General features: G+C 40.6%; 1 protein-coding gene across 2 annotated transcripts in view; it reads left to right on the forward strand.

Annotated features, from left to right (window-relative positions):
• The window catches only part of ntng1a (netrin g1a), a 334,454-nt gene that overhangs the window by 29,487 nt on the left and 279,557 nt on the right, over positions 1-25,410 (forward strand). For both annotated transcript variants that reach the window (XM_028568877.1, XM_028568878.1), the window contains exon 5: positions 10,394-10,530. The gene's annotated coding sequence lies outside the window, so the exon portion shown is untranslated. The remainder of the gene's footprint in view (positions 1-10,393; positions 10,531-25,410) is intronic.

Consider the following 25,410-nt stretch of genomic DNA (forward strand, 5'->3'; position numbering starts at 1 on the left):
AGTGTCCCATCCTTACTGTACACAGCTTGGATGGTTCCCTTCCCCCCTCCTGAGGTGGCGAACAGTTTTCCAGAAGCACTTTGGTGCCGACCGAAAGTCCTTCTCCATGTCTTCTCCAAACTTCTCCCACACCCGCTGCTTTGCCTCTTTCACGGCAGAGGCTGCAGCCCTTCGGGCCCTTCGGTACCCTGAAACTGTCTCCGGAGTCCTCCGAGATAACATATCCCGGAAGGACTCCTTCAGTCGGACGGCTTCCCTGACCACTGGTGTCCACCACGGTGTTCGTGGGTTACCGCCCCTTGAGGCACCTAAGATCCTAAGACCACAGCTCCTCGCCGCAGCTTCAGCAATGGAAACTTTGAACATTGTCCACTCGGGTTCAATGCCCCCAGCCTCCACAGGGATGCACGAAAAGCTCCGCCGGAGGTGTGAGTTGAAAGTCTGTCGGACAGGGGCCTCCTCCAGACGTTCCCAATTTACCCGCACTACACGTTTGGGCTTACCAGGTCTGTCCAGAGTCTTCCCCCACCCCCTGACCCAACTCACCACCAGATGGTGATCGGTTGACAGCTCTGCCCCTCTCTTCACCCGAGTGTCCAAAACATACGGCCTCAGATCAGATGAAACGATTATGAAATCGATCATTGACCTTGCCTAGGGTGCTCTGGTACCAGGTACACTTATGAGCATCCCTATGTTCGAACATGGTGTTCGTTATAGACAATCCATGACTAGCACAGAAGTCCAACAACAAACAACCACTCTGGTTTAGATCAGGGAGGCCGTTCCTCCCAATCACGCCTCTCCAGGTGTCTCCATCATTGCCCGTGTGCGTTGAAGTCCCCGGCAGAACAATGGAGTCCCCCACTGGAGCCCCATGCAGGACTCCAGTCAAGGTCTCCAAGAAGGCCGAATACTCCGAACTCCTGTTTGGTGCATATGCACAAACAACAGTCAGAGTTTTCCCCCACAACCCATAGCGTAGGGAGGCGACCCTCTCGTCCACGGGGTAAACTCCAACACAGCGGCGCTCAGCCGGGGCTTGTGAGTATCCCCACACCCGCCCGGGCGCCTCACACCCTGGGCAACTCCGGAGAAGAAAAGAGTCCAACCCCTATCCAGGAGTATGGTTCCAGAACCCGAGACTGTGCGTAGAGGTAAGCCCCACCAGATCTAACCGGTAGCGCTCCACCTCCCGCACCAGTTCCGGCTCCTTCCCCCACAGAGAGGTGACGTTCCACGTCCCCAGAGCCAGCGTCTGCCGCCCGGGTCTGGTCCGTTGAGGCCCCTGACCTTCACTGCCACCCATGTGGCATCGCACCCGACCCCAACGGTTCCTCCCACAGGTGGTGGGCCCATGGGCTGGAGAGATGGGAGCCACGTAGCTTGTTCGGGCTGTGCCCGGCCGGGCTCCGTGGCAAACCCGGCCACCAGGCGCTCGCCGACGAGCCCGCCGTCTGGGCCTGGCTCCAGACGGGGGCCCCGGGCTTCCTCCGGGCAGGGTCACTCCATCTCTACCTTGCTTCTTCATTGGGGTTTTTGAACCATTCTTTGTCTGGCCCCTCACCTGAGACCACTTTGCCTTGGGAGACCCTACCAGGAGCACAAAGCTCCAGACAACACAGCCCTCAGGTTCACAGAGACACACAAACCTCTCCACCACGATAAGGTGATGGTTCACGGAGAAGACCATTTGAAGATGCAACCACTAAATGGACTCCAGTCTTATGCTTGAGTAATTGATTTTTCAGCTCCCTTTGAGTTGTAAAGAAGTTAAAGGACAATTCCGGCGCAAAACGAACCTAGGGGTTAATAACAGATGTGTAGCCGCTCTGTCGTTCTCTGGGACATGTTTTCTCGCTAATCAAATGTGTTTGTAGCTTGGAACATGCTAGCGCGGACCGCTGATTAGCTTACAAAGCTAGTATATGGGGCACAGGGACACTCAAATTAAATCGCTATTTAATACCACTAAAAAGGCTAGCATAATGAGGGTCCCTAAATGTTAACCGAAGCATTGAGAATGTTGTAAGTGTACAGATTATAAAGACAGTCGCATTCATGTTTACATGCAGGCGCCATCTTGGAAACCAGTCATGACTAGCCGAACGCCGTGCAACGTGGAATCTCCCATGGTCCGATGTTGCCGGAAGAAAGCACTGAGCTCATAAGAGCAGTACTCAATGCAACAACAGACTAGCTAGTGCTTCCACAGGATATACACTAAAGAGATGGTGGATTATTCAACCGAATTTCAAAACATATACAACGAACCCTTTCAGTTTGATGGACGTCCTTATCTTTTCGAGCCGGAATATACTGACTAGGGATCGGCATGATTACTCGATAATTGATTATTAAGAATTTCGTCGATCACGTTAATTTGTTATCGATTAAACTAATGCTGGTTGCGTTGTGTAGTGTGAGTCTTGAAGCAATGAAATTAATTTCACAGTGTGGCAGCAATTAAACATTTGACCACCCGGGGGCAATATTTGACTCCATACTCCGTTACCTGGCTGCGAGTTTCCCTTTTGATTTCAAAAGTAATCATGAAGAGGACACGGCCAAGTGTGGCGTGGGACCATTTTGATAAAAAAAAAAAAAAGACATAGTTCACTGCAAACACTCAAGATGCCGTGTATAAGTACAACACGGCCACGACTCAAATGATGTAGCCTAACACTAAACAAAGTGCATCCGACCCTGGTTAATGTTGGTGGCGGCCGCGGTGCATCCTGCTCTCAGTCTCAACCTAGCATAAACTCGGCGTTAGCACGGAGGAGCTGCAATGCACAACGAGCAGAGAAAATTACCCAAGGGATCTGCAAGTTCATTGAGATGGATATTGGAACCAGCACATCACATTCCGTCACGACGTACCATCACCAGACTGGTAGAAACTCACTACGAAGAATGGAATAAGGTTCCCCGGGCTGGCCAAGTTAGCGCGGAGGTACCTGTGCATCCCGGCAACGCGGCTGTTTTCGGCGGCTGGACTGATGTTCACCAGGTAGCGGCTGCATCTGACCCCAGATCATGTCAACATGCTTATCTTTCTCAACAAAAATCAGTAGACTGGTGCAGAAGTTGTATGTGAGTTAGCCTACTGGTTATTTTTTATTAGGCTTTATCCATGCCTTGGATATTTTTGGGTTACATTTTGACAAAACCTGTCAGATCTAAGTATTATTATGTTTTTGGTTAACTTATTATTTAACATGATTCTTTTTATTTATTATTTTGGAACAAACGAGGGTCTCTGTTTAAGAACGTCAGCTCGCAGCTGCAGGTTCTGCTGCTTCAGAGCACCGCAGCGCATATATCTATAATCTATATCTATAATCTATATCTATAAACTCCAGTTTAACTGCCACAAGTTGTTCTTCTTGTAATCAAAATCTCATCGAGGAAAAACACGCTGTATTTTTGTATTTTCATTGCATTTTTAATTTATAAAAAGTTAAATAAATAATGAATTTTAATATAAAAATATTAATGATTAATCAATAGTCGATCCTTAATTCTCCCCACAATCGACTAAAAAAATGTTATCGAATGCCCATTCCTAATACTGACGAAGAGCTACGGGAGCTCCGTGAAAGGGCTACGAGAGCGAGAGAGCTACCAGTAGTCAATGCAGCAACACAGCCTCGTACTTCGGGAAACTGGTGGTGTACCTGCGGACATTGTGAAGCTATGGCCACTGAACAGGAGTGTCTGTGCGCCTGCATGTTAACATGAACGCGACTGTCTTTATAATCTATCTTTTCAATAAACTATCTGTACAGTTACAACATTCTCAATGCTTCGGTTAACATTTAGGGACCCTCATTATGCTAGCTTTTTTAGTGGTATTAAATAGCGATTTAATTTGTCCCTGTGCCCCATATACTAGCGTTGTAAGCTAATCAGCGGTCCGCGCTAGAATGTTCCAAGCTACAAACACATTCAGTTAGCATGAAAACGTGTGTCCCAGAGAACAACAGAGTGGGTACACATCTGTTATTAACCCCTAGGTTCATTTTGTTCCTGAATTGTCCTTTAATGGAATATGCAGGTACCACATTTAACAATAACTGAATAATTCTTGTAAATGTAAAACTTTATCAGAGATTGTAATCTGGATTTAGGGAACACAATGGCATTTTATAAAGAGGTACAGTAAAACTGTCTGCATAATTGCACACTACTATCATGTTTTTGATTTGAAGAACTATACCAGCCTTTCTTTTTGTTTCCATTAACCAGCAAATTATAATAGGAAATTCCTCTGACCACATATTGGACAAACTGAACAATGGGACAACATCTAAAACATTGGTGCAGTCCTCTTTAATGTTTAACTATATATAAACTTAATGTACTATACTATACATCAGTATTTGGAATTACATTTATTGGTGTAACTTCTACCACAAGTATTATTCTATCATCTATTTCAGGTGTTTAACAACCAAACATGAAGAGGAAACATGTTTTTTTTTCATGCACGTTTTCCTAAAGAGACAATGACTTCCATTCTAAAGGAGGAACTTATAGCAGTATTGCTCGTTTTCATGTTCATTACATCTCCTTAACCTTACAAAGCTAAGGAGGTATTACTTTCTAACTGCTCTCCTAGGTGTTTTTAATTAGTGAGGAATCCTCGTTATGTGAGGCAGATGGCACAATCCTCTGTCTTTTGTTAAAGTCACACTAATTAGGATTCTCAGAGAAGATGCTTCCAACCAGAATCCTTAATAAGGGAGCCTGTTAAGCCAAGTAATAAGAAACCTGATGTCTCCACGACAGTGCTCACCTTGAAACTCGAAAATAGAAACCAGTCAATTTTTCAGCACAGACCTTTTGTCATTGGTTCTCTTTTGTGTGTTTGTGTTTGTGTGTTAGAGGTACATGTGATAATGTGGTTAAAAGACATTTTTAGCTGCTGATAATATGCGATTGCTAAATGATGCCAATGATGATGTCAATGTTGCTGGTGAAAATGCTGGTGAAAACCCAATTAATGGTTGCATGATTACATAGATATCAACTGTTAAATAAAAAAAAAAAAAGTTGAGTCAGAGAGGGAAAGAGAATGTCTGCTGGTTTTTGTGTGAATGGTATTTTCTTGCACATCACACACACACACACACACACACACACACACACACACACACACACACACACACACACACACACACACACACACACACACACACACACACACACACACGTCAGTCCTCTCTGGGCCTTCCAGGACTTTGAAAGCAGGACTTTGAGTAAGATTTGTAGATGCTCACATCTAAGTCCAGATACCCCCTTCTAAACAAGGACAGATGGCAAATTAAGGCAAATATGGCCCAAAATGAATCTAACTTGATTTTGGCTTCTTCCACTGAATAAAGTCTGATCAAAAATAATGCTGGCTTAGGGTCTTGACATTTTGAAATATTATCATTCACACTCCATCTCCAGGAAATAATGGTTTTAATTGCCATCACCATCACTCATACTCTACACTGTATCATAATAAGAGTCAAACAGACCTATTGTGTGTGTGTGTGTGTGTGTGTGTGCAGGCAATTTATGAAGCTATGTCATACAAGAGCATTTACAAGACCATTTTAGTGAATGTTAGGTCAATATTAAACATTTTTCATGCTTATTCATGCTTACAGTTTTCATGCTTATTATTAAAATTATTTTTTTCCCCCAGCATTTTCTATAATGGCCAATATTCCAAGATGCCCCCCAGCGGCATTCCAAGCCCTCATAATCAGGCATTTTTCAGTCACCCATACAGAAAAAAGTAACATTGCTGGAGCAATGATGATGTAGGCTGTGTACTGTAAATTTATTTTGTTCAGCTTTCACATTGATGCCTCGAGACCTACAACCAGTGTTTATAGGAGTTTGCACTCACGCTATAATAACGGGTGGACTGGAACATGTAAAAGGGAACACGCTAAAACATGTATGTGCTAACAAACCTTTAAAGGTACCATGTGGAGTTTCTTGTAAACACAGCTATGCTTTTTTTCTCCCTCATTAAACATTTGAAAAGGCAGTGTTTGGAATAGTCTGACAATTACATTGTTTATATGCATGTTTACGTTTGCAAGTAGTCTTCTTTCTCTTCTTTTGCTGACACATTGCTACATTTCTTGATGAGTCACCACTAACTATCATTTAGTGGGCTTTTTGCGTTAATTTGTTTAAACAATAACGAAAAAATCTAAAGGCCGTCCATCATTTTGACAGATTAAAATACAAAGGCGATCGACTGTAACTTAAAGTAATTCATACAATGCCTATTTAGCAATATTTCGGATTTAAAGCCAATGTTAATAGGGGACCTGATAATGTTAATGAGGCAATCTGTAAACTGTTATCGCTACATACCATTGTAGAATGTCACAGTGTCCGAAGTTTCTTTAGAAAGCCCAATAATTGTCACGGCACAATGGCCGCAGTGTTTTTACTGGCCTCCACTGTCACTGCGGGAACATATCATTTATCTGCTTTGTGTGGTGTTGACATAAAGAGTGACTGCATGGTGGCTGTTTCTGTTCATCTTATCTCTCTATGCCCTTATCAATGCATAATCGTGTGTGTCTGTAGCTTAATTATAAAAAATAAAAATGAATTAAAATGTATTGCTATCAAATATGTCTTATCATTAAAACATTAGAATTAAAATAACGAGCAATATTAGATTATGACAATATTTTCACAACCCTGTCTGTCACAAATGACAGACAACGAGAAAGCAATGCAACCTCTGCTACGTGTGTGCTTGTGCACATGCTAGTAGAGCATTAGATACGAGACAATATAGGAAGATTGCAGCTTTTTTGATTTATGACCCCTTTTCATTGGCCCACTGCTGAAATTCGATCTCCAAAAGTAAGGAAATGATAAACTGTCATAATTACAATAACAGAAGTATAGAATTCAGCCATTTTGATACTTATTGGTTGCTTACCTTGGAAAAGGACAATATATATAAATCACTAGACTTTCCTAGTGCACAATCAATAATGGTTCAATAACTCCTTATCTCCCCTGTGTACTAATGGCCAGAGCTGGCTTTACAGAAACAAAGAAGACTGTGCTGAGGAAGACAACTCTGCCTGAGCTTCCTTCTTCAATTATGTGGTATTACTCGAACAAAAAAAGAGATACCAGTACAAAGCTGATTCATTTTCCATTTATGTTTTGCATCTCTTTTACTCAGCATCAGTCACTTTTTCTAAAGAACTAATATGGACATCATAATTAGAGAGAATAATGCACCACTTAATTCAATTTGCTTTTTAAGATGGAATTAATAATAGGAAGGGTGAATGGAATTTTCTACCTGAATCATTTTCATAAATCTTAATAATGAAGTTCACTCCCTTGTTGGCACTAAATGTCATACCTCGAACTCAGAAACATGGTACCTTTCTCTCAAACCAATTAATCTTTAGGATGAACTCTTTCCCTTTTCCAAGAACAAGCTCTCTATTATAGTCGGTCCTCTTTCTGACAGTTTCCCTGCCTTGTCTATGATGTCATCTTAATCATACAAGATGGCGTATGGTGCCGCTGTCTATATTTTATAATTTTCCCCATGGAATGAAATTAATCAAGAATGTGTGAAATCATGCAGCTATTTTCTATTTATAGCTAGAATTCCCTCTGTTCATGAAATAAAAGTTGTTGTATTGTACACACCAATAACAAAAACACTAAAAACATTTATAATGGTCACTCACAGGTGATACATTTCATATACTAAACGTACAATATGTAATTTTCTGCCGCTAGGGGTCTCTCAATCAAAACAATGGATGTAAAAGCGGACTTTTGATGATGTTGTGAAGTGGTGAGGGGTTAAGGGAGTTGTAGTTTTCAATTGCCGAATAAAATATATCTGTTCACAGATGGATTTATTCATTACAGTTTTATCCACGTTACGTTTAGTAATGTTTAGAAAAGGTTATTCATGTCATTCTAATAAAATAGCAGCAGTTTCCTCCACATAATTACGTTTTCTTGATTCGATTTGTATTGGCCCTGGAGATACTTGGCGGCCAAAAATATGTCTAATGTTACATCCATGGGATAACTTTTACGTCCGATGGCTGGCGAGTGTTGCTACCGGAATTCGCCGTTGTTGTTTTGGTGTCTAAACTTAACCGTTGTTGCCACAGGACAGTAACCATTTGTCTGTCAACTTAACTGTAAAAAAGGCTGCTAAACGCTAAAAGGGGGAGAATTTCACACCGCGGCCAGCCAGACTCGGACACCTGGGGCAATACAGTGTGTTTCCCCTATGAATAATTAAAACCTTCAGTTATTGCCGTTAGCATCGTTATCTACCGGCACTGGAGTTTGTGCTGGCTGGGTTAGGATTGCTTAAGTTAATAATAATGGCAGGCTGCTGGCTAACTGTAGATGTATTGTGTCTTCGGTGCTGTTGTCTGCTCTCATTCCGACTGAAGTCTCTTAGTGGCGGCAGTGAGGCAGAAAAACCAAGGTGGGATAGCTGGCTAAATTAGCATTAGATTAGTCGTCTATCTATATAGCTGGCGAACGTAATTGTGGTATAGCCCAGTGCTGTTTAACGTTACCTTGGTCAAAACAATTATACTTAAAATAACTTAATGGGCGTGTTGAAACTTGTTATAACCTTATAATGTCCCCCACCAAGCATTAGCATGAGCTACTTGTCAACTAAAGCCCGGATCGGGCCAAATTTTTCTGTCCGAGCCCGGGCCGCATCCGACAGAGCCGTGACCGAACCTGGCCCGAGCCCGACAGGCATTAAGAAATTTGTGTCCCAAATTTTTAATTTACGAATAGCAATATCATATGTTGGGACTTAAAATATGTTAGTCTTTTTTCTAGATCCACCCACAGTATCAGACTGAAAACAGCAGTTCATCTAGTAGTAGTATTAGTAGTACAGCTGCGCCAAAACTAACTCAAAGAAAGCTAGATTTGAGACCGCCATTGCCCGAGAAAAGGAAAAGAGAAATCCCGGACAAAAGAGTTTATTTTGTTTCACAATGAGGCCAGTGAATGTTGTGGACGGTGAAGGTTATAAAGAATTAATGCGCACACTTGAGCCAGGATACACACTTCCCAAAATAGAGACGGTTATGCATGCGAAATACACGTCCATACGCGCCTGCGGTTTACATGTTAGCCTCCTGCTGACTACTGTCGTGCCCCTCCCAACACACACACACACACACACACACACACACACACACACACACACACACACACACACACACACACACACACACAGATGATTCGACTATCAGTCGACTATAGAAAGATTCGTCAATTCTGATTCGAATGTGTAAATCCTTAGTCGGGGATGCATGATTCAGAAAATGTCACGATTCGATTCAATATTGATTTTTAGGCTCAAGATTAGATTCAAAATCGATTTCTCGATTCAAAAACAATTCTCGATTAAAAAAAACAATTCACAGTATGTAAATGTAGTTACTTTTCCCATGTGATTGCAGTAGACATACAATTTAAAAGAAAAGAAACGTAGTTTAATATTACTTTATATGTCTAAATACAAAAATAAAAACTTTTGCATCTAAAAACTGCAAAGTGCCAAGCTTTGGCCAGCTTCAAGTATAAAATAAAACCGTTAAATAAAAAGAGTGTGTTGGTTGACTGACATGTTAGGTACTTTAGGTTGTTGTTTGTCCACGTCTTTAATGTTAATCTCTGGGTGATGGCGCACCGTGTGAGTCCTCAAATTTGTGTTTCCAAAATATTTAACTTTCACTTTGCAAAGCCTGCATATAGCATGATGCCTATCCAGTTCCGTCTTCCCCTCAAGGTTATAAAAGCCAAAATGTGCCCAAACTCTCGCCTTCAGTGAGGATGGAGCAGGTTGAATAATTCTTTCTGTGAGGTTTGTCATTGTTTGCGCTGACTAAACTACTTCTGCTGCACTCGTTCTTCTTTTGATTATGACAAGAGTGAATTTGACGCAGCGCCATCTATGAGAATGGCGAGCTAAACTCATTTCAGGACAATAGTATACACGCCATTACAAAATTAAAAAATAAATAAATACAAAACGATATAATGCCACTGACAGGCTACAAAATGAAATGCCCCATGTCATTAAAATAAAATAACAGATTTGTCTGGGTTGAAACATTGTTGGAAACATTTGGGATAGTGTGAGTAGACAACTCAACAAAATATATAACATAGGTAAAGTCATTTTTAGACATTTTAATGCAGAAATATTACATGTACCTTTAAGTTCAAGTGGAAACCAAAATATTTCATGTGTCCTACACTGTTTAAAACAAAGTCAAAAACATAATTTTTTTTCATTTTTTAAAGATATTCTTTTCTGCATTTCTGCTTTATTGGATAGTGACAGCTTGGAGAGAGACAGAACAGGCAGGGAAGTGAGAGGGGATGACATGCAGCAAAGGGCCTGAGCTGCAATCCAACACGGGCCTCTGCGGCAAGGACTCAGCCTTGATACATGGTGTGCACCTGCTCTACCAGGTGAGCTACCAGGGAACCTCACAACGTCAAAAACATTCTGTAAAATTACAAACAATTCAAATGGATCTATTGTAATCATGCTGGAGCCACATGCTTTGCCACTTAGACAACGTCAGTGTGGTCAATGGAAGCTGCAAGTTTAACTCATAATGCAGATAAATATATAGGCACAAATATGTGGATATAAACATAGGGAGGAACAGCAGCAGGTCAGCTGAATGACGTGGCTTTGCGGCCTGTGTGCCTGTATTCCACCGGGTGCAGAGGGAATGAAGAACAGCCTGTTTGGGAAGCATGCGGGATGACTGTCTGGGCTACAGCATGGCAAGGATGCTGCTGACGCAGATCAGAGTGTTTGTTTTACACACCATATGCATCAAACTATTCATTTTCAAGGATATTAAATCCCACTCACCAGCTCTATTTCAACACCATCCTCCCTTATTGGGAGAATGGTTAATACTAGACCGACAAGGCTTGGATGGAAAATGTTGCGGCAGGACATACTGTATGGAGTATCATGTAGATTCCAGCAATGTGGATCCTACTCACCAGCTCTATTTTAAGATCATCTTATGTCAATAGGTGAATAATAATGGTGCCATCCCTTGTTTTCTCATGTTGTTGGTGAGTGCAAACCAAAATTTTAATTAACAGCAAATTTTATTGGCAGCAAAATATCCCAAAATCACTTTAATGCCACTTTCATGTAACACAACTTATGATGGATATAGATAATGTAGATGAAATGCTATGTTTTTGTTATTTTAATGTTGTAGTAAGCATCTGCAACAAGCTGAAAATGGCAGTTTGATGAAGATAGTTTTTAATCTAAGTGCTGCAGTATTGAAACACAGTTACTTCAAAGGGTTCTCAACATCAAATTACCAACACGTCCTTCCAATTGATGTGCCCTTATTCACAACATCGTTTCACTTGCAAAAGAGAAGTGTACTCAATAACTTGACTCGTAGAATTTTTGAAGCACCACAAAACCATAGATTAGTGTGTCTTGCAACATTGTGGCCCTTGAATTTAAATCCCTTCAGATAAGGAGAGCATTAAGGAGACGTGTGAGGAGGTCTCACCTTGAAGTACCACTTACATTTCCTCATGAGTCAATTTATTTTGAGGTAATTAAGTCGCAGGTTGAATTGAAAGAAGTTGGTGATGTTTACAGTCATATGGTAAAGGAATAAAATGGCAGGATGTGCCTCGAGCCCTCTCGGAACCATTTGGTGTGTGTTTTTTTACATCTTGAGAACAAATTAAATGGAATAACAAGAGGCCAATGCAAAGTGAGCCTGCCTTGTCCTTAGTTCAGCCACAATAAATAGCTTGGGCCCCCACCACATTCGTCATATTGATTTTTCTTTAATGATATGCACAAGAAAGTAATTTCCTTGTCTCCGCATTGTCAGCGGTGACTAATCAGATTTTCCTGAGACAACCAATTCCGTAGCTCAAGGAAATGCTTGGCTACAGATGCTGGTCATTCAAGTGACACAGACATCACCTAACAGCTTGTACAGGTGCAATCTCTCTCTGCATGCAGGGCTGGAATACTAAGTGTGTGCTACCTACAATGTGTCCTTGGTTTTTTAAAGCAACATGTGCACCCTAGGCAAAGCATTATGAACACAGACTTGACATGACCAAAGAACCCACAAATGCATATAACATTGCTTTCTTTAGAAAAGTAAATATTTCTTATTCTCCAAATGTATTTTGATTCTCCAATGTATTCATATCTAGATATTTATTTACCTAAATGAATGTACTCAGAAGGAGCACACAAGGTTGTTTGTGTTTCCCACCTCAAGTACCAAAAAGACACAGCAGCTCGCAAAGAAAACAGACCTCATTTCATTACAACACATTTCACATTTACAATGACCCATCAGCAGGGAGGCTCGAGTCAGTTTATAGCATGGTTTTCATTGACCAATAAACAGCCTAAATGGCAACCTCCAATAATTTAGGTATCGTTGTGGGATTTTCATATGCTTGTCTTCAATATTTAACCTTGGCCAAGTAAAATTTGAAAATCTAATCAATCATACCATATTAAAGTTAAATGCTAATCGCCATTGGCTCATTACTATTTCACGAGGCAACTCGATTTATGAAATGTCACTCAAGTGTACCCACAAGCCAATCGATGTCAGCGTCCTTTCCGTCTGAATGTTTCATTTGCTGTAAATACATAAACAGAGAGATATGGATTAGGGGCAGGCAGTTGGACGCCCACATGTGGTTTCCTGTGCTGGGTGGGGGCATGCTGAAAAGGCATTGATCAGTGCTGGGGCTCAGTATACAGTTTCCTAGAGGCATAGTCTAAAGCTATGGGTAAAGCCTACCGGGACCGAGACGTTTGGAGTCAACTCATGACCTTTGAGGTTGGTCTGAAACCATGCTATTGATAGAAAAGCAGATACAGTTACTTCACAACTGGAAGTTATCCTTTTTCAATAACTGATATCAGACCGTGTACAACATTGTGCAGACAGGTGCCACAGCATGACTGGAATAGAGTATTTATAAAGAGGCTAATGTATTACACGTGTTATTACGTGTTGTGTTGTTTATTTGTGTAAATATTTCATTACAATTTCCCAATATGTTACTTCTCTTAATTTGTAACAGAAAATAGATTAACACATGCACTTTTGTTAATTAGCTTTCCTTGTACATTTTAAAAACCCTTTGTTTGCTGTTTTGTCAACAGAAATACATAGAAATGGTAGTATAACGTGTGAAGTGGCTGTAAGGCTCCATTTTATTGTTGATAAATCAAACTTATACATTTCAGTACATGTTCTTCTGTGTTAGGGTGTCCCTGGACCCTCCTACAGGGGCTTAGCATTTAAATATGCCCCTGGGGGCTAGCATTTTTATTAAACTACAGTCGATGTCAGTAAAGCCACAATTCTTGTCAGAAGTGCTTTATGTTAACAATAACAACAAGAAATGTACTGTCAGCAATACAAAGACATGGAAAGCATGTTACAGTCTGTATTCACCACAGTACATGAACAACAGGAATAGAAAAAATAGGCTAATTGGTTACCACATTGAGTACATGACTTGGCCATAGCTATAGAGTGGCTACATTGTCCAACGTTACATCCAACGTTACATGATTGCTGGATATACCAAACTAATTTTCTTCATTTATCTGGAGCACGAGCGGACAGCTGAAAGGAACATTGCAACTGTTGTGTGGAATAAGGTTGGAGAAAAAAAGGCGCTACGTAAAACTGGCTTTTCAGTGTCTATTATTTCGCTAACAGTAAACTCAAAAAGCCATTTGCCAACATTAAATATCAAACAAAAGCCAGACACTATATCAAATTAAGCTGCTGTGAGCTGTAGCCTACATTCACAACTTCTAAACAGAGGCAGGACATAACTTAATCTCGGAGATTATTCCTTCACAGCGCTGTTCAATGCGAGAAAATCTCAGTGCTGAACCGGGCAGACACAGCACTTTTCATCAGACTCACCCTGGGTCGGGTTAATTAATTCTACTGCTAACTTACAACACTAATAACATTACCGTTGCCAAAATACCCCGCGAATCAAATACCCTACTGCCACTAAACCTGTATGGAAATGAGCACCTCTGCTGAAGTGTTAAATTTGTTAACAATTATACGACACTAGATCACACCACCCCTCTCTCTGCGCACACACAAACAGTCACACAAACAGTCCGGTTCTGGTGGTTGATTAACGCAGATAGGTGCTGATTAGCTCTCATAACGGGCCAGGTGTGTCTAATGTCTGATTAATCCATGTTGTCATTGTGATATTTTGTGATTACATTCTGAATCTGCAGTGTTCTCTGTCAGGTAAATATAGTAGTACAATGTCTTCCTCTGATGTAGAAGTAGCCTAGCCTGTAAGTCAGTAGTAGGCTATACTGTGGAGTTGCATATTAAGTGGTTTGGGGCCCTTCTTTTAGTTGGTAGTAACCAATATTCTCTCCGATGAAAAAGACTAGCGGCATGTTGTTGTGTTTGATATAACTGAGACTTCTATGTGTCAGTGCTATCACACTTCAGCCCATGCTTGATGTCTCTGTAGAGCGGAGAATGGGAGGAGGAAGCTCACTGTGTTTACCAAACAGACTGTATCACATGCATCTCTAAACTTACCACCCACTTCTGCACGCTAGCTAGCACTCCTCCTTCTCTTTGTAGCCCTGGCTTTGGTGAATTTTCCTGAAATACACATATTCACCACTGCCAAGGGCATAAACAATTATCAATCAGCTCTAATCCACTGTTCCGCGTAAATAAGAGTTGCTCATGCCGTTTGCTGAACTGTGCTGTCACTTTATTTAAAAATTTGACTTGGCAGACAGAGCCCAACAGGATGCATGACAAGTAACTTACATCGGGGTTTCAAATCCATTGCAACGCTTACACAAATAGAGTGTCAGTTTGCTGCAGTAGTTGTGGTCCACGTCAGTGTTTGCGTATATAATAAGTGTGTCGCCCAGAATATTATTCTTGTAAGGGTGAGAAGGCTTCTGAAACAGCATTTAGACCATCACAGATACTAAAATTCTATTCTGAAACCCAGACTAATGGAATTCATTTAGGTTAGCATTTCATTAAGGCTGTGTTACTTATCTGCTTTTAGGTACATTAAACCTTAAGATGAAATATTGTTTTATGAAAAAGGGCTGTAGGTCAGGAAAACCCTCCCAACATTGGTTGGTTGATGATGGTTGCTGAGATATCAGCCTGTTCATTTGTTTTTCAGATATATTTACTTCATAGATAAATACATTATGTACAGCAGGTGCCATTTTGGATATAGCACCAAAGGGAGCATGGAACACAATTGTAGACACAGTGAATAATTGCCTCCATGTACCCTCCTTCAGGCATTTTTCCAGTCAGACACTATGAAACACCCGAAGGCAATTGCTTGTGTGCATAACTCTAAGACACTACAAGTAAGAATTATTAGACTGTGAAGGCCCGTGTGAGGATTGTGCACTGGAGGGCATTTGTTTAGCATGCATATTGTTTGGTTTGTTTTTACCGTATGGGCTCATCAATAATGCAGGGCGACTTAACCAGCAATTACAATGATGAAGACATCAAAATGCAAAACAGAGGGCTATGAGCTATCCTATCCAATAAGAGTTGTCTGCAAAGGGAGGACTACAGACTGGACAGACTTTTAATTAGTGGGCTTTGTATCCCAGCCAGGAACAGCAGATTGGCTGCTTGCTCTTTCTTGTCATGAAAGCCATAGAAACCAAGAACTTGAAACATGACCATTTGAATTATGGGTAATTTAGTGTAGTTAGCAAAGCTTAATGGACAAATCAATTCCAACCAATTTTACAAGAAGATGGACAAATCTGTGAAAACTATTAAATTAGCTTAACCACTTAACACTTACCAAGTTACAAGCAAATAAGTTACAATGATTCGTGATAATTATATCCATCCTAGTATTCCACGGGGATGTTCTGTGAGAAAACAATTGTCAAACAATCTGGAAATTTTTACTGCCTGTTTTAACTAATTTATTATTATTATTATTATTTTTTATAAATAATTGTTTAAATATATTGTTTGTTATTTGTTATTGGTAAAATTAAGTATTGATTTGGCATACCGGGGTGCTGTCTGTGAAATACACATCAAATAAGAGAGCAAGGTTTTAAAAATGGTGCTTTGCTTTTTCTTTTTAGTGCAATGCTTGATATGTAACAGTCACATTTACCCACTGTATACCCATTTCTAAGATAGATTTGCTGTTCTAAACTCTCAACATTTCTGTGATTTCAAATGTTATACTATAGTGATGTTGTAGGAATTAGGCTTGCTGCAGAAGTAAGTGTTACTGGTGTTACACGGTGTTTGGGCATATACCATTTCTTGCCCACCGTCGTTTTGCTTTTTTGGAGATAAAACCCAGTTCAGTCAGATAACTCACGTTTATTATAACAGCAGAATATTGTGTTTGGTGGCCAGACTGCGACCTCATCATAGATTGAGTTTACATGAGATATTGGGGCGTGATGATAAAGGAGCTTCCCCCCTGGCCGTAGCCTGCGGGTGGATGCTGGGGTGGTGGTGGGGCTGAAAGCAGGCAGCAATACAGGTGCAGGGTGGCAGCAGCACTGACAAGGCAGAGATGGGGAAATTGTGCAGCTTAAATAGACTGCCAAATTGAGTGTTTGGTAAATGTTATGGAGTAGAGATGCACCGATTGACCGGCTGGTGACCGGAATTGGTCAATTTTCACGTGATCGGCCATGACCGGCGACCGGCCGGTCAGTCTGACATGCCGATTTTATGCCGGTCAAATGCACTCGGACGCCGCATGACTAACATCACGCAACATCAGCACCACACGTGCACACGCAGGGTTTCCACTATATGCATGTAGTAGCGGCTCACTGCTGTGCTAAATATATCACATTTCTTTAGTTGGATATTGGATGTGAAAAGAAGGAAATGGTTCTTCCACAACACTGCACTTTATATGTGTGTGAATTTCCCACACCAGGAGTAATTTATATAGTTCTATTTTATAGCGATCAATTATCTGTTCAAAAAATGTTAGATATGTAAATGCTAATTGTTAAATGTTCTATTAAAGAAAAGATAGAAAATAAATATTTGTGTGTGCTATAAAGTGGTTAGAAAAAATGAAATCGGAATCGGCTAAAATCGGTATCGGCAGGTCAAACTCAATGCGAAATCGGAATCGGAGTAGAAAATTGTAATCGGTGCATCTCTAATACGGAGAGTGAAGCATGTCACATGTGTATGCAGCAATGCAGCTTAAGTTGACTGCCTGATCTAGCTCGCAGGCGTCGCACCATTTAGTAAATGTTTGCGTATCAGCGCCCACATTAATGTGTCTGCTCCACTCTGTACTACAGCAGCAGAGTTGCAGCACAAAGTAGCAGGAGTCCGATTTCACTCATCATCTCAGAATCCGATCATTTACATCATATATAATATATTGATAGTGTTGATAATAGATTATTTTGCTATGGTCTGAACAGCCCAATTGGTTAACATCATATTTCTATACAGTCTATGGTTAACATAGATGCCAAAGGGAAGCAGTCAGCGCCTGGTGATTTTTCATTGTTTTTATCTTGTATCACAACTAACACCAATGTTTCCGCTTTATACATAGGTTTTTCTTAGTGGTGGTTACCTAGCAATTAAGCCCACTGGCGGCAACGTTATTGTTCATATTTTGGTACAATGTTTATTATATGTGAATCGGCCTAGCCATATTTTCTTTGTAAATAATACAGTGAGTGATACAGTTCATTTGCTTCAGTTTAGGCTTGTGAAGTTACAGTTTTACTGTTATCCTAACCTAATTTTGGCCAAGAAAAAGCAAAGGAGTTTACTTGATATCACCAGTTTGTGTTTGCTTCTAAGTTTCAGACTGTGTTGAATGTATTTAGAATATGGACTCACACGCTCATGTCAAGTATAAAGCCAGAAAGAAGGCTTGTATCTGTGGTTGTAATTTAAGTAATGGTCATAGTGAGTAAAAATATGAGATGCACATTGCAAAAATGTGGTATGCATCTGTAATTGTTCATTAGTTGTGTCTCAATGGACTCACGGTAGTAAAACAGATTCTATTCTGGTCCAAAGACTGAAATAGAACTCTTTCTGTGAGAAAAAGGGCACAATATCCTGGAATGTATTTGTAAGACACGTGATGCTTGCAATTACATAGAGGAAACACTGAACACTACAATAATTAAAATAGTAGAGCGTGTGTTGTGTGCTCTGTAAGTTAGCTATTTGTCTATATACTGTACCAGTTTCAAACTAGAGACCAGCCAGATCACACCAGCTGTGACGCCAAACCGGGCCAGGGGCGAAGTGCTACTACTTCCAGTGCCCTTGCTCGGACCACATCCATCTTCGAACTCTGCCTTCATTTTGATCTCAACTACCCACCTGTAAAGCCTTCGTTCTTCCGGTTGAGATGCTATCAAGGTGAAAATATCTGGCTGTAGACAGAAATATAAACCCCTAGCAAAGTACTCAAAACCATTTTCATTTTGCCATGATGACACACACACACACACACACACACACACACACACACACACACACACACACACACACACACACACACACACACACACACACACACACACACACACACACACACACACTCATTTGATTCTATACAAGTTTTTACTGTCCTAAATTGATGTTAATGTATATAGATGTTTTGCTTTGATTTTAATTCATAAAAGGTCATTTCAAATCTCTAAAGCTGTTTATCTCTGTCGCTTTTGACCATGCACTTTTTCTCATTTAGTTTATTTTGCTGAGCTGTATTCATCACTATGTGGGGCTGGGTCTCAGAGGAAGTCCTAAGTGATGTATTAATACATCTGATAGTGTTATTTTATTTACAGAAAAAAATGGAATTCAAATTATAGTTTCCCTCTACACCATCATCTCCCTAAATACAAATTATACTCAGACAGCTGTAGACAACACGCTTCAGTCTCTCCAAGCATGGAAAACAGCTGCTGCAGAAGGGAGCAAATTCATGTAGATTTTTGGTCACTAAATGTAGGCATGTAGGTATCATTTTGACGCACCCAGCATCGTCTTCAGATACTTCCCAGCACTTTCTCCACATAGTCTGTGAAGCACCGGTACTCTCTGCTTGGAGTGGCTGAAGCATGTAATGCACCCTTTATTGTATTCAAACAGCTCTCTATATGACAGCACATCAACAGCTCTTGTTACCTATCAACATGTAAATCAGTGCCTTTACATGCACAGCAGTAACCGGGGTATGCCAGTTCTCCCCGTATACATGAGCGGGGAAGAATGGTAAGAATGGTAAGAATGATGGGTAAACAACAATTAGTTTAGCCAACTGCATGTAAATGCACTGTATGATAAAACTGCTTGTTTACCGTCAAGTGCTCGCTTATTTGTACATAGTTGGAGTTTGAGTTGTCCTGCCTGTTTAGAGAAGGTAAAGTCGAGCACTCCATTGTAGCTGAGTTTACCACAACTATCTCTCTGCCTAAGTGAGCCCTCACACAAAGCGACCTAGGTCTTATTTATAGAAGAGTGTCTTGAATGACCTTTTCAGAAGACCTTGCTCTTTTAAGGAATGTCCCTGTCAATACCGGTTTTCATGGACCACTTGCAGTATTTAAACTTTTATTCCTTTGGCCAGTCCTCTCTAAGGAATATTGGGCTACATCCAAAAGAAGACAACAAGCACAAGAAAACAAAACAAATGTACTTTATATTAAGATCCTTTTCAACATTTATTTTAGTTAAGCCAATTTTATTTTAATTTAGAGATGCACAGATTACAACTTTCTAGGCTGATTCCGATTTTCTTTGAGTTAGGCCAGCCAATACCGATTTTAGCCGATTCCGATTTCATTTTTTCACTTTACAGCACACACAAATATTTATTTTCTATCTTTTCTTTAATAGAACAGATAATAGATCACTATAAAATAGAACTATATAAATTACTGCTGGTGTGGGAAATTCACACACATCTAAAGTGCAATGTTAGAACCATTTCCTTCTTTTCACATCCAATATCCAACTAAAAAAATGTGATTTTGGTTTTTGGTGTCATCCCTCCACGCCCTACTTTTTCCTTGCAGGTGTTGCATATTGCAAACTTTTTAGCTCCTGCACACACGCTGAAGAATTTCCAAACAGCTGACATGTTGCAGGTTAATTCCCTACATGTGCAAGAATAGCGCGGACACGCGCGTCACACCGTGAGCAGGTATGCGCGACACACGGCGTAAAAGTTGAGAGAAAGGAAAACGAGACTGTGCTGTCGCATCCGTGTGTGCGTGCGTCCTTGAGAACTGTAACTCGTATAACTTATGTTGTCAGTTAATTGTAGCATTGACCGGCATGAAATCGGCATATGTCAGACCTGCCGGTCGCCGGTCATGGCCAAGCACGTGAAAACCGGCCAATTCCGGTCACCAGCCGGTCTATCGGTGCATCTCTATTTTAATTGTAAGAACATACATTTTTAATCTGTAACATCATTGTAATGTCAGATCAGCCCCATTTAAAGGACAATTCTGTGTACTTCCTACATGAGCCATTTTCTGTTACTTTGTTTACTTTACCATCACTACTGAGTTCAATTTCATCACTGGCTTCACTGTAGATTCTTCTGGACCTTCTGTCAGCAAGAAGAGCACACAAGAGAGCTTAACCGACACAAAGAGTGAATAAAACATGATGTCCTTCACAAATAACTTCCACACTGCAGCGGTACTTAACTTAACTTTCTACATTAGTTTTTACACAGAATAACAACATATTTTTTTACCTTGTGATTTAAGATGATTAAATGTCTGTGTTTTCACATTAAAACTTTGACTACTGCAGCTTTCGGATTCGAAGAGTTTGAAAGATTTTTGTAACAGTTTTTGCAGCAAAGCTAACATTTTATCCTCTTAAGACTGGAGCACAGTTCAAAAACAAAAAGCTGGAATCTGTCACTGAATTCTTGTAATTTATGAAAGTTTAATGTGAATCTGTCACAGCTTTTCGTACTAGTGGAATATGTTATCTGCTAATGAGGACAGGTTCTGACATGGTTCGATGTGGAATACCTGACACGCTGGTTCTATATGATCATGGGCTCTAATACATTCTTTAATCAACACAGCTTGGTTTAAGGTATTCTGAGGGTATTTGTCTCACCTCGCCAGCGACACTCACTGGCAGATGCTTTGCATATCAGGCCTGGTGGATCAATATGTTATTAGAGAACAACCTCTCAGAGGCATGTCAATTAATTGTGGGCTGTCATCCGCCCCCCTCGCATTGTCCAATAGGCCTGAGGGAGAACAGTGGGTCTTTTTAACTTGGTGCCTGTGGAGGATTTGCAACCTTAGCTGCTTCAAGGTTTCATCCACAAAACCTAAGCAGTCGGTAGTAAGGATTGGTTGTCTACTGATCACATGGACCGACTTATGTAACAAGCAAGCCAGCCTCTGTGGAGAGCCCAGCTGACACCGCGAGCTGCCGGTCGTGGTGCTCTGTCAGGTCAGCGCTAGTTTAGAGTTAAGTTACCCGAAAATAGGTGACTGTGAGCCGGGTACAGCGCACCGCTAGCTGCCGGTCATTTCGGCGGAGTTTGCGGTTAAAGCTACACTGATACATGGCGACACACATCACACGGCCATAGCTTGGTAACGTTGCATTTCCTGGTTCTCCTTCTCCATAATAACAACATGAAATCAAGGAGAGGGTTAACTTTTCCTGCTACAGATTTCAGACCGTGGTCAGAAAGCAAGGGGGAGAAACTTTGTTTCTCTCACTATGACTATAGAGTCGCTACTCGCTCTGAAGCTAATCGCCATCACTCTCTCACTCGCTCTACCACACACACATGCCGGTTGTAAGTCGCTTTGGATAAAAGCGTCAGCTAAATGACCTGTAACTTAATCTTATTGTAGCTGTGTTCTGAAAGTATGAAAAGCCAAAAGAACAGGAGGACCTGGGTCACATTTTACAATACAATGCTCTGTAAATATTGGGATTAAATTCCAAAGTTTGGAACCAGTTGTTGTCTGTTGCAAGAACGTTTTTCAAAAGTTTGGCTCACACTCTCGGTACCACTTAGATGGAAAATCTGCTTTACAGTCAGATCAGGGCCTGAAGCCACAAAATTAGTCTTTCCTCTGTCCTCTTTCCTCAGACTTAGTTATTTAGGGTGAATGCAAAAAAAGTTAATACTCCTGAGGGAGACAGGATACTGTTTTTCACATATTTTCTGTCTCAGTTGAAATTATGTTGGTGGCCGTATGTGGGAATAGCTGGGTATTCTCTAAATACATAATAAAGGAGTTGGCTGTAGCCTGTGTACCTCTGTGTGCCCTCCACTCTGCCACAGACATATAGAAGTGTTTGCACAGACAGAAAGCAAGGAGATAATCTGGATGACTCATGGCACTTTTATGGAAGGCTCTTTTCACATAGAAGTCTTCACACTTTTAGGAATCAATGCCTTATAGCGAGCCACTGCACCATCAATATGTTGACGTTCTCTTTGTGTTTGCTGTTACAGTTTTTCTCAGTTCTCAGGATTTAACATCACACAGCAAGGGGGCAGAGGGACCGGTCTCTTGAAGTAAAACCTCCAAGACAACTTGCCCTGCCATTTTCTAAGATTGACCCTAAAATCCAGCACTCTCCACAGATTTCTCTATCTAGACATTTGAAGTAAAGTCATTGTGCCGCCACCGGATGACAAAGATGGAGAGACTATTGTTTAAGAATGTGAATGATGGTTTTGCTGCCAGTTCTGCCTTAAAGAGAGAGATGGTGTTGATAGATGAACCAATACACTCCAACTTTTTTCTTCTTTAGGTTTGCTGTGTGTGTTGTTTGATTCACTTTTCTCCTGCTGAGGTGATATTTCACCCGTTTGCTGTGACACAGCGCAGCAGTGCCGGTCTCTGGCTGTGGATGTCTTCATCAGGTTACAGCTCTATATTTTTTTTCTTTTTTGAGTGCTGAGCTAAAGGCTGTGTCGCAGTTCTTTGTTATTCCTTGTTTCAATGCCATAGAAAGCTTAAAATACAGTATCTTATGACATCTAATAGCTTGTTGTCTGAACTATAAAAAACATGGCACAGTGTTGTGTTTGAGGTGCTGCAGTGGAGAGAGGAAGGAACACAGTGATCAAACAGCTACAGTTGGTGGAGCGATTTAAAAGAATATCAGCCACTTCATTAAAATTAAGCATACAGATGTATTGGATAAAGAAAATGTATAAATGGTGAAAGGCTGCACTTATCATGAACCTTTTAACCATTTTAACACTGTTCATTAGAATTAATTACAGTATGACCAGTTATAGATTCTGGACTTATGGATCGCAATTTGGGAGATTTCATTAGTTTACTCACATTGAATAAGAATGGTTTTAGATTATTTAGAGATTGATAATGTTGGTAATTTGATACATTTGGTTTATCATCCTGCCCTAGTTAGATCCAGTTAAAAACCTTGATTAACTGATTCCTTCTTATTCTTGCATTCCCCATCCGCCCCTCATTCACATACACCCCTCCCCCCCAATCCCCTGGTAAATTTATTTGAGCTTAAATGCATCTTAATCACCTTTCCTCTGTGGCTTTCCCGTCTTTTTCCCCTTTTTGCGTCTTCCCTCCTCTCATTCATTTCGCACCACCTCCCTTCGTCAGCTCCTCTTGACACCTTTTCGACCAGACTGCCAACCTCTGGGGATGCTCCTGTTGATATGCAGAGCGCCTCTCATTCCAATCAGTACTTCTGAAAGGTTGTTACTAATAGTCCCCAAGGAGGAGAATCAACCTTGAATACGTACAAGGCCTCTGCCGGCATTTTGCAGGAGCGCAACACCGATTGATTTATGTTGAGTAATTCTGTTGTACCCTAAAAAGTGTACACAACCCTACCTCTAATACTTATTGTTTTACAGAGCATCAAAGTACTGTTTTACTTTTTGTCACGCTATCATAAGCATCCGTGCTGCTGTGTGTTGCCAATGAAAACCCTGCCTATCATTATCCAACATGACATCATGACTTCGCGTAAACATACACGCCCACTTTCTTAAGCCAAGTGGCGCATTATCTGTACGCATTTTGAGCTATCCGCGTTGATAAACACGCTAAAAAGCGAGTATGCGTCTTGATAAAACTCCTATAATGGTATACGAATTGGCGTGTCATACATATGCCACTTCATGAGATCAGTCTGTATTATCGGAGACAATGAACAGGTTGCACAATTTATGAAGATGGGCAGCCACAGTCTTGAGCTTTTGAGAGTAACTTGATTATTCTACTGGGAGAAGTACATGGATGGGGAGAGGCATTCCATATGTTACACTTAACCACCAATGAAGCTGCGATTCAAAGACTTGGGGCAGAAAGAGCTGACAGCACTCGTCCACACCCCTGGCTTTCTCCAGAACAGCCGAGGCAGGCAATAATCTAACTATAATTAACGGTAATAAACCATGTCATGCACCCATTAGACCAAATAGCTGGCAACCAATCAGCTATGACGTTAATGGTAGAAACCAACCACAGCTTTATAGTGTAGCTGTGTTGTAAGAGGGGAAACCCTTTTTAAACATTCTACAGTTTGGTACATAACTCTTTTTGAGTCAATTGAATTTATTGTATGGAAATATTAATAACTCACACCCTGTTATGTTTTATAAGTAGTCAGTGTCATTGCAGGTGAAAATCAGTGTTGTGAGTTCAATAAAACTGTGTACACACACACACACACACACACACACACACACACACACACACACACACACACACACACACAGTCAGTGTTTAAATTTTAGGATCAGATATAAGGTTATGATAATTTGCCAATTATGTACCGTTCAACAGTATTTTTGCTAAACACTTGATGTTGTTAAAATACTGTAGGTCCCCCTGGACTGATGAAACTTGGAGACTTATGATTGTGTCACGACAAACAAATAAGTGACACAAAAAAAGAAATAAAGTGTAACATTTGCTCATAAAAATCTTACTGTATTCATATAAAGCAAGTGACAGTCAGTTGTGTATCTCAACACATTTCTGCTAATCGGAGTAACTTGTTTTATGATCATTCTCAGGGGACATTTTTCTGCAAAAATAAAATACATGAATAACTGATAGATAAGGAACTGATATCTATCATAATAAGGATCATGTTTAAAGGAAGAACTTGTGCAATCTGTGGATAGAAGTTTTCAAAGATGTAATACTAAACGTGTATAAAAATAGAATAGAAGAAAACACATACTGTATTTTGGTTTTCTTAATCTCACAGTGCACTGAGC

The sequence above is a fragment of the Perca flavescens genome, chromosome 22, assembly GCF_004354835.1.
Source record: "Perca flavescens isolate YP-PL-M2 chromosome 22, PFLA_1.0, whole genome shotgun sequence".
Lineage (NCBI taxonomy): Eukaryota > Metazoa > Chordata > Actinopteri > Perciformes > Percidae > Perca > Perca flavescens.